Raw genomic sequence first — 7,968 nt, forward strand, 5'->3', positions numbered from 1 at the left:
CTTCCTTGGCTCTACTCCCAACAACACACTCCAACTAAAGCTGAGGCTATGCAGCGTATAAACAACCAGCCTTCTGCTGCAAGTCAGAGCAAGACTGGGAACCAGGAGATGGTGGATGCATTTCACATTAGCCAGACTAATCACTCTCTATTTATAACTAAACTCTCTTCATTTGAGAATCAAGTCCTGATGGGTTTGAATCCTAAGCATTGCTTGTTTGTACACTCTTGGTACCACACTGATATCACTGCAGCCTCCAGCTGGTCCCTTTGTCTGCCCTCTTGCTGCACTCTCTACAGTGCAGCCAGCGTGATCTTTCTAAAATACAGTCTGATCCTTTCAAAGCCTCCTCACTTTGTGGGAACGTTCCAAACTCTTTGCTATGACTTCCAAGGTCCTCTGTGATGGGGCCACGCTCACCCTACCTCACTCTTCCCACTCTCTGCCTCATCCTTTATCCTCCAGCAGTTGGGTGGCCCCCAAGGATATCCAGATCCTAATCCCTAGAACCTGTGAAGTATGTTACCTTACTTGTACTTTGCAGATATGATGAAGTTAAGGATTTTGATGTGAGGAGATTATCCTGGATTATATGGATGGGGGCTAAATGCAATCCCAAGTATCTATATCAGAGGGAGGGAGGGAGATTAGACTACAGAAGAGGAGAGCAATCTGACCTCTCTGACCACAGAGGCAGACATTGGAGCCATGAGACCATGGGCCAAGAAATATCCACAGCTACCAGAAGGTGGAAAAGCCAAAGAAGGATTCTCTCCCCAGGAGTTCCCAGAAGAAACCGGCCCTGCCCACACCATGATTGTAGCTCCATGTGATTCAGTTCAGACCTCTGGCCTCCAGAACTGCAAGGAAATACATTTCTGTTGTTTTAAGCCACTAAATTTACGGTAATTTGTTACAGCAGCAATAGGAAACTAATACAAACCCTGTCAAATGACAGCGGTTCCCAAACACATCCTGCTGGCCTTTCTTCTGGGGTTGCTCTCCCCTTTCTTGGAGATGCCTCTCCACATCCTTTGCCTGCTTTACTCCTATTCCTTCTTTAAGATTCAGCCTCAGTACTACCACCTGCTTTCACCTGGTTGCCCCAGGCTGGGTGAGGATCCCTACTCCAGGTTTGCACCACACCTGAGCATTTCTTTACACTGCAGTCACCAAAAAGTATTATCATGATATTTAGGTATCTGACTCCCCAAGTAGGCTATGAGCCTCTTAGGGGCAGAAATCAAGAGCTGTTCTTCCTAGAGTCCTCCATGAGTAGTTTCTAGCATAACGACTGGTACATAAGAGTCCTCAATAAGTATTCATTGAATGAATGAATGAATGAACAAGTGGTTAAAGCTTCTTGACCTCCTGGATGCAAGTAACTTTCATGTCCACTTTACTTCAGCAGTCTCTTCTTACAGCTCATACCCTGGCCCTTGCACCTGGGACTGAGCCCTAAGAAACTTCCAAGTCAAACATCAGCCAGGGTCAGGTAGGACAGCTGGGCTACCCACTGAGAATACTGCAAAATAAATACCACGGCAAACACCTAGGATACCAAAAAATAACAAAATAGTTGTTTGGGGGGTGGGGTGAGGATTAGAGCCTATAATGCAGAATGTGGTAATAACTAACTCTTTCTTAACATGACATTCCTTGAATTTCTCAACCTAGTCCCAGTTTCTCAACCAGTTCAGCTACTGCATTCCACAATTTCCATACCACCTTGATGATTCATAAGCCTTTACAACTAAACCAACTGTTCTTAACATATAATATGATTTAGTTACCAGTAAGGCCTATAATTGAAATTCTATTAGCCAATTAATACACTTTACATGGGATTATAGGCCTCCATTTACTATCTGATAACGGTACTGAGCTGAAGCTATAAATAAAGATTCCTTTTGCAAACTGTTTCTCTGCAGGAATTTTTACCTGACTACTGCAACATGATTTTCTTCTTTGTCAGAATGACAGGCTGTCATCTTCTCCAAGGTTGACAACTTCAGGGAGACTTTACTGATGAAAGGATGTAAAACAAACAGAAAACCAAAGATGCACCAGAGTAAATCAATAAAGAATTATAAACTTTAATTACATCAACAGGAAGAATTTCAAACCATGTTGAGAATTTATATTTTAAAATTTAAATCTAGTTAATATATTCTAACTCTAACATAGCCCTCTAAAGATAGAAGTATTTGTGACGGCAGATGGGCAGAACAATCATTTAGGTAGCATCTAGGAATATTGCTACAATTACTTTACATAAATAGAAATCCATGTCTTTATTAGTAAGGTACCACACATCGTAGAGTAAAAATCCACGTAGGACAGGCTTATAAATATACATAAATCTCAAAATCAATCACAATTGAACATTAGGTACACAATTATTATAAAACAAATATAACCCACCAATGTCCATCTAAAGGCATAGTTCTTACAAAATAGTATTTTACAGACAGTTGCAAAAAAGTATATTAATACTCCTGGAGCCAGACTGTTCCAGCATATGAGCGCATCTGGGGGAATAAGGCATGTGGAGAAGGTGCATTTACTCTTCCAGGTGGTCAGGACATTCTGTGTGATGAAATGGTAACGGCTTTAGTGATCTGGGTGAATGGCACAACCGCCACGCACCCCGTAACCCTAGAGAATCCATGGCTCTCCAGAAGAATAGAACAGAACAGCTATTTGCCTAATAGCCAATATCCAGGGGAAAATGGAAAACATTAGTTGAATACCAGCATACTTTAAGTGAAAAACCCCAAAGCGCTTGATGGTTCACTTATATTTTTAGTCACATTTAAAATCACGTTAATAGCCACTATTTTCATGAAAAGGAATTTATATTTATCTATTAAATATGAAAACAACCAAGTACAACTTGAAACTAAATAACTGATTAATTGAACAAGAAATCTAATTAAATATAAAACATGGATAGGTTGCATCTACATGCCATTGACTCAGTTCACACTAGGCTTAGTTCCTTAACTAACAGTATAGAAAAGTCAAACTCAACAATGATACTTTATTTTATATGTTCTTAACAAGTCATAGAATGTTGAATGGGGGAGGCAAGGTTTAATAATGGATCCAGGAACCCTTTCTGCAAACGAAATTACTATAAACTCAAGGGTAGTTTGGCCTGTAATACATACAATGTTTTATCCCTTGGTTTTTAAAGTATTCACAAGATCAGAAACAGAAACAATCCTGACAAAGACCTTCAAATGGCCATGGTATGTGTATATAATAGGCATTTATGTATAAACACATACAGACCTCATCATGTATGTACAAATATATATACAAACACTCTGAGAATAAGCAAACTGTTCACTAAACATAACCAATTCTATTTAGAAAACAATACAGTTATATACAGCAAAGTATTCACATCTCTGCATTTGACCTATTGTGGTGGTTCTCAAACATGTTTCCATTATGATACACAAGGTGATGCCATAGTCACATGAGTAAAACACTCCCATCCCGGGGATGTAACAGATTTAGATAATACTTAAAAACTGTCTAGAGGAAAATAAACTAGTCTGAACATTGTACAGTTGACCCTTGAACAACATAAGTTTGAACTGTGCAGGTCCACTTATACATGGATTTTTTTCAATAGTAAATACTACAGTGCTACATGTAGTAAGGTTGGTTGCATCGTTGGACCATGTGACCATGGATAGGAGGAACCGCGGACATGGGAACCACATATTATGGAGGGCTTACTATAAATTATAGGTGGATTTTCCACTGCCTAGAGGGTCAGTGCCCCTAACCCCATGCAATGTTTAAGGATCAACTGTAATCCACACCATGAAGAGCAACTGCACAGTGAAAGTCGTTCACGACTGGCACAGCTTAGATAAAATAAAACTTACCCAGCTCTGACTTTACTGACACCTCTTTCACATCAACTCTGGAAAACATATTAGAATGCAAATTCTAATGGGAATGCATTATCAAGATAACAATACATCAACTATAATTTAGTTTACAAACAAATTACTAATGTCGATATTTTTACAATTAACCAGTAATACATTATAATACATTACTCGCAGTGTCCTATACAATTGATCATGACACCTGGGCGTGCCTCTTAGCTGAGAGCAAGGGTAGGAAAACTACAGTCCACAGGCCAAACCCAACCTGCTGCCTGTTTCTATATGGTCTACAAGCTAAGAATGGTTTTTACATTAAAAAAGTTTTTTTTAATCTAAAGAAGAATATTTGTGACATGTAAAAGTTATATAAAATTCAAATTTGTGTCAAGTTTTATTGGAACACAGGCATGCTCATTGGTTTACGTATTGTCTGCAACAGAGTTGAACAGCTAAGAGACTGCAAAGTCTAAAATATTTATCATCCGGACCTTTACAGAAAAACTTTGCTGACCCATAGGCTAGAACTAAGAATAATACAACCTCAGTGGTAATACCCCTTAAGCACAAAATCCTGAATATAGACTGTAAACTTAATTCCAGAAACAGTAGTAAAAAATATGTGGGATGGAAATCCATCCCTGAGTTGTCCAAACCTTCTGATTTCCTTGATGACAAAAGCCAACTTAAGATAATTAAATATGGCTCTTGCATTTTGTCTGAAATCATGTTTGCAAATTCACCTTTGAGACTACAGTGGAGCAAGAAAAGGGCATTGGACTCCAAGTTAGAAGACCCGGGTTTTAGGTAGTCACTTTAAAAAATTAACTAAGACAAATACATTCTAGTCTTGTCCAATCTGTGTATTATTTTTTTAAACTACTAAACACACTAAAATGACTGGTAAAATAAAGAATCAAAATGTTTTTAAGAAGAGAAAAAGCCGATAGAAAGTAAAATGTACCCCTTTCCCCAAATATAACTATAAAAAGTCCTTCTGTTCATTGTAAACTGCTAAAGGGGAAAAAAAAGCACCTGGCTAATTTGAGTGTGGATAGTGGGTTCCATTTAATAAAAGTTTTAATGAATGTGCATGATGGAAATCACATCACCTCCCTAGGTCTCAGCTGCCCCTCTTTAAAATAAGTGCATTGGATAAAATGGCGTCTAAAGTCCTTGCCAACACTGGTAATTTATGCCAAATGCCTAGCCTCAGTTTCTTAGGCATTTACAAAAACACACTGGTTGGGTTTCTCCCCTGCAACAAGTACTATGTTAGAAAATGGAATACAGAGATGAAATAGAAGTTGATTCTCCTACATTATGGAAGAACGAATAAAATTGGAGTCTACAGAGTTTTAACTTCAATATGTCTATAAATTGATGATTCTCTGGGATGACGGTTAAATGCTGTTCTGCATCCCTGGTCTGTTGAATTCCCCTTTCTGAACAATGATTATTGTTAAAAATGTCAACTCTGTTTTACAGGGCAAAACAGCATTGTTACAAAAGATCTTTCGATTTATGTTTCAAGGGACAAAAGTTCAGTGTTTGCTAAAGGAGTGATCACAGGTCGAAGAATATAAAAATGTTGACCAGTCTAGCAATGTATATGGAATACAAGCCTTCTGGACCAAACTTGCCATGAGAGTAGAGTTTCATTTATTTATTCATTCAACAAATGTTTGCTGGGTACCTACTATGCAGTCGTGTCTGTTATAAGGATGAGGAACAGGAAATGGTCCCTGCATTACAGAGTTAGCAGGGAGGACGAGCCAGCAATTACAGGAAAGTGAGATGAGTAAAATAATGGGGAAGCCGAGTGTGCTCTGGGAGCATTTGGCAGGGACCTGAACCTATTGATACTTAGTCCAGGGGACTGGAGGAAGAAATACTTATTCTGTGACCTGACAGGTGCATAGGAGTTCAGCAAGCCCAGGAAGTGGAGAATGTTTGGGCACAGGGAACGTCATGAGAGGTGAGAAAGCAGGTCTGAAGAACTGAGAGCAAATCAGTCTTGCTGGGACAGAGCAAGGTGAGGAGTGGTGACAAAAGATGATATTGGAGGTAAACAAAGTGGTTTGCATTTCACACTAATGGAAATGAGAAATCGTTGAAAGTTCTAAGCACAAATATGCAAAACTGGTAATCCAAGGAAAAACAATTCATGAAACAATTAACTTGACTTGAAATGTAAGCAGAAGGAAAATCCCTTAATTTATTCCTTCCCTGCCTGCTACAGAGACTAGCTCAAGTCTCGATTTAGTTTTAACCTATTTATGGCGGAAATACTATACACATGAGAGGGTGAAATATAAAAATATTTGCTTTCTTATTTACAACGTGGGTGCCTGCATACTCAGTGTCCTCACTGCTACACAACCACTGTAGCTTAGAAGGTGATGCACAGGCCATCCTCAGCCAAGGCTGGAGGGCTTGGTTATGAGTCAGGTGGAGCCAGGGACTTGAACCCGATGACTTGAGTTTGAATCTATCACTCACTTGATGTCATTTCACCTCTGCCCACCTGCAATGAGGATTGTTTCTCCTACATCCCTGGGATGCACGCAGTAAATGTCACAGAATCTGGATGTTTTCCTTATGTTTTTTTTGTTGTTGTTGTTTTGTTTTTGCGCGGTACGCAGGCCTCTCACTGCTGTGGCCTCTCCCGTTGCGGAGCACAGGCTCCGGACGCGCAGGCTCAGCGGCCATGGCTCACGGGCCCAGCCGCTCCGCGGCATGTGGGATCTTCCCAGACCGGGGCACGAACCCGTGTCCCCTGCATCGGCAGGCGGACTCTCAACCACTGTGCCACCAGGGAAGCCCTGTTTTCCTTATTTTTGTTCAGTGCCAGAAGAATGTGAAAGCTTCTCCCAAAGGAGAGGTGGCCTTTCACTTCTGACATGGATTCCAAGGATGGCATTAGAAATCACAGTCTCCAGTGTTGTTAATCACAAAAACCACAAAGTTGAAGCCAACTTTAAAGCAATGGGGTGGGGAGTTGGGGGGGAGCCAGAAGACTCCATAACTCTACAGTGGAAATGTCTCAGCAGCATAATTATACCCAGAGACTCTTCCTCTAAATGGGCTGTTAACTCAGTCAGTTGGAATAAAGGAACATTTGGGTTCCTTTGAAAAAAGAAAATGCATTAAGTCAAGACATTATTATAAATTATGCTGACTGCCAATCCAATTTATGTCTGAACATTTGAATGGATACTCTAAGTAAATTCACTTGATGGGTCATTTCGCATTAGCTAATTTAAAAGAAAAATGTCATCTTTAAAATGTTTCTACTCCAAATCTCCACAATCTCCAAAAATGTTAATTTATTATCAAAATGCCTTGAATATTCAAGATGATTTGTCTATTATAATACACATTTAATCATACTCAATATATGATGACTGACAACAGAATTAGCTGTAACCACAAATGAACACCTTAATTTATTAAATACAGTGGTAGTAGAGTCCAAATTCTAACTTCTAAGAATGCCCATTTTTTTTTTATCATTAATATAATTTTACATCTTCAGGAACACTCACAGTTCCTTTTCTAACCTTTCCAAGCAGCAAAAAAAAAATGTGTTCTTTTAGCTACTTACTAATCCAGAAGACACTTCAAATAAATATGAACCATTTTCATATCACTATTATCTCCATCATTCTCCTCATTAGCTGTGTAAGTATCCAAATGCCTTCATGCTTTATGAAAATTTGAAAGTTCTTCTGCCTAAAAGGCTGGCTGTGAACTTGGGCCATCCAGTGAAGTTCTCCTTAGTATTACTCCAAGTAACTCTCTTGAGCTGTAGTTGGAAGAGTAAAGGTTGTTTAGAGACATGGTTTCTATGCCTAGCTTTCTCTACCTTGCTATGTGATATGTGACCAAGTAGCCAAGGCTACATGGCACGAGAGTCATAAAAAAGGGAGCCTTCCTGGGTCTCAAATCCCATTCAGTACGATGAAAATAATAATGTTCATCAAGCCAACTCAGGGATGTTGGGAAGCTCAAATAAGAAAACATATTTGAAAGTGAGTGCTTAGAAAAGTTTTAAGTA

Source organism: Delphinapterus leucas, chromosome 6, assembly GCF_059928025.1.
Source record: "Delphinapterus leucas isolate spDelLeu-1000000601 "Yukka" chromosome 6, BTC_Dleu_Yukka2, whole genome shotgun sequence".
In the NCBI taxonomy this organism is placed as follows: domain Eukaryota; kingdom Metazoa; phylum Chordata; class Mammalia; order Artiodactyla; family Monodontidae; genus Delphinapterus; species Delphinapterus leucas.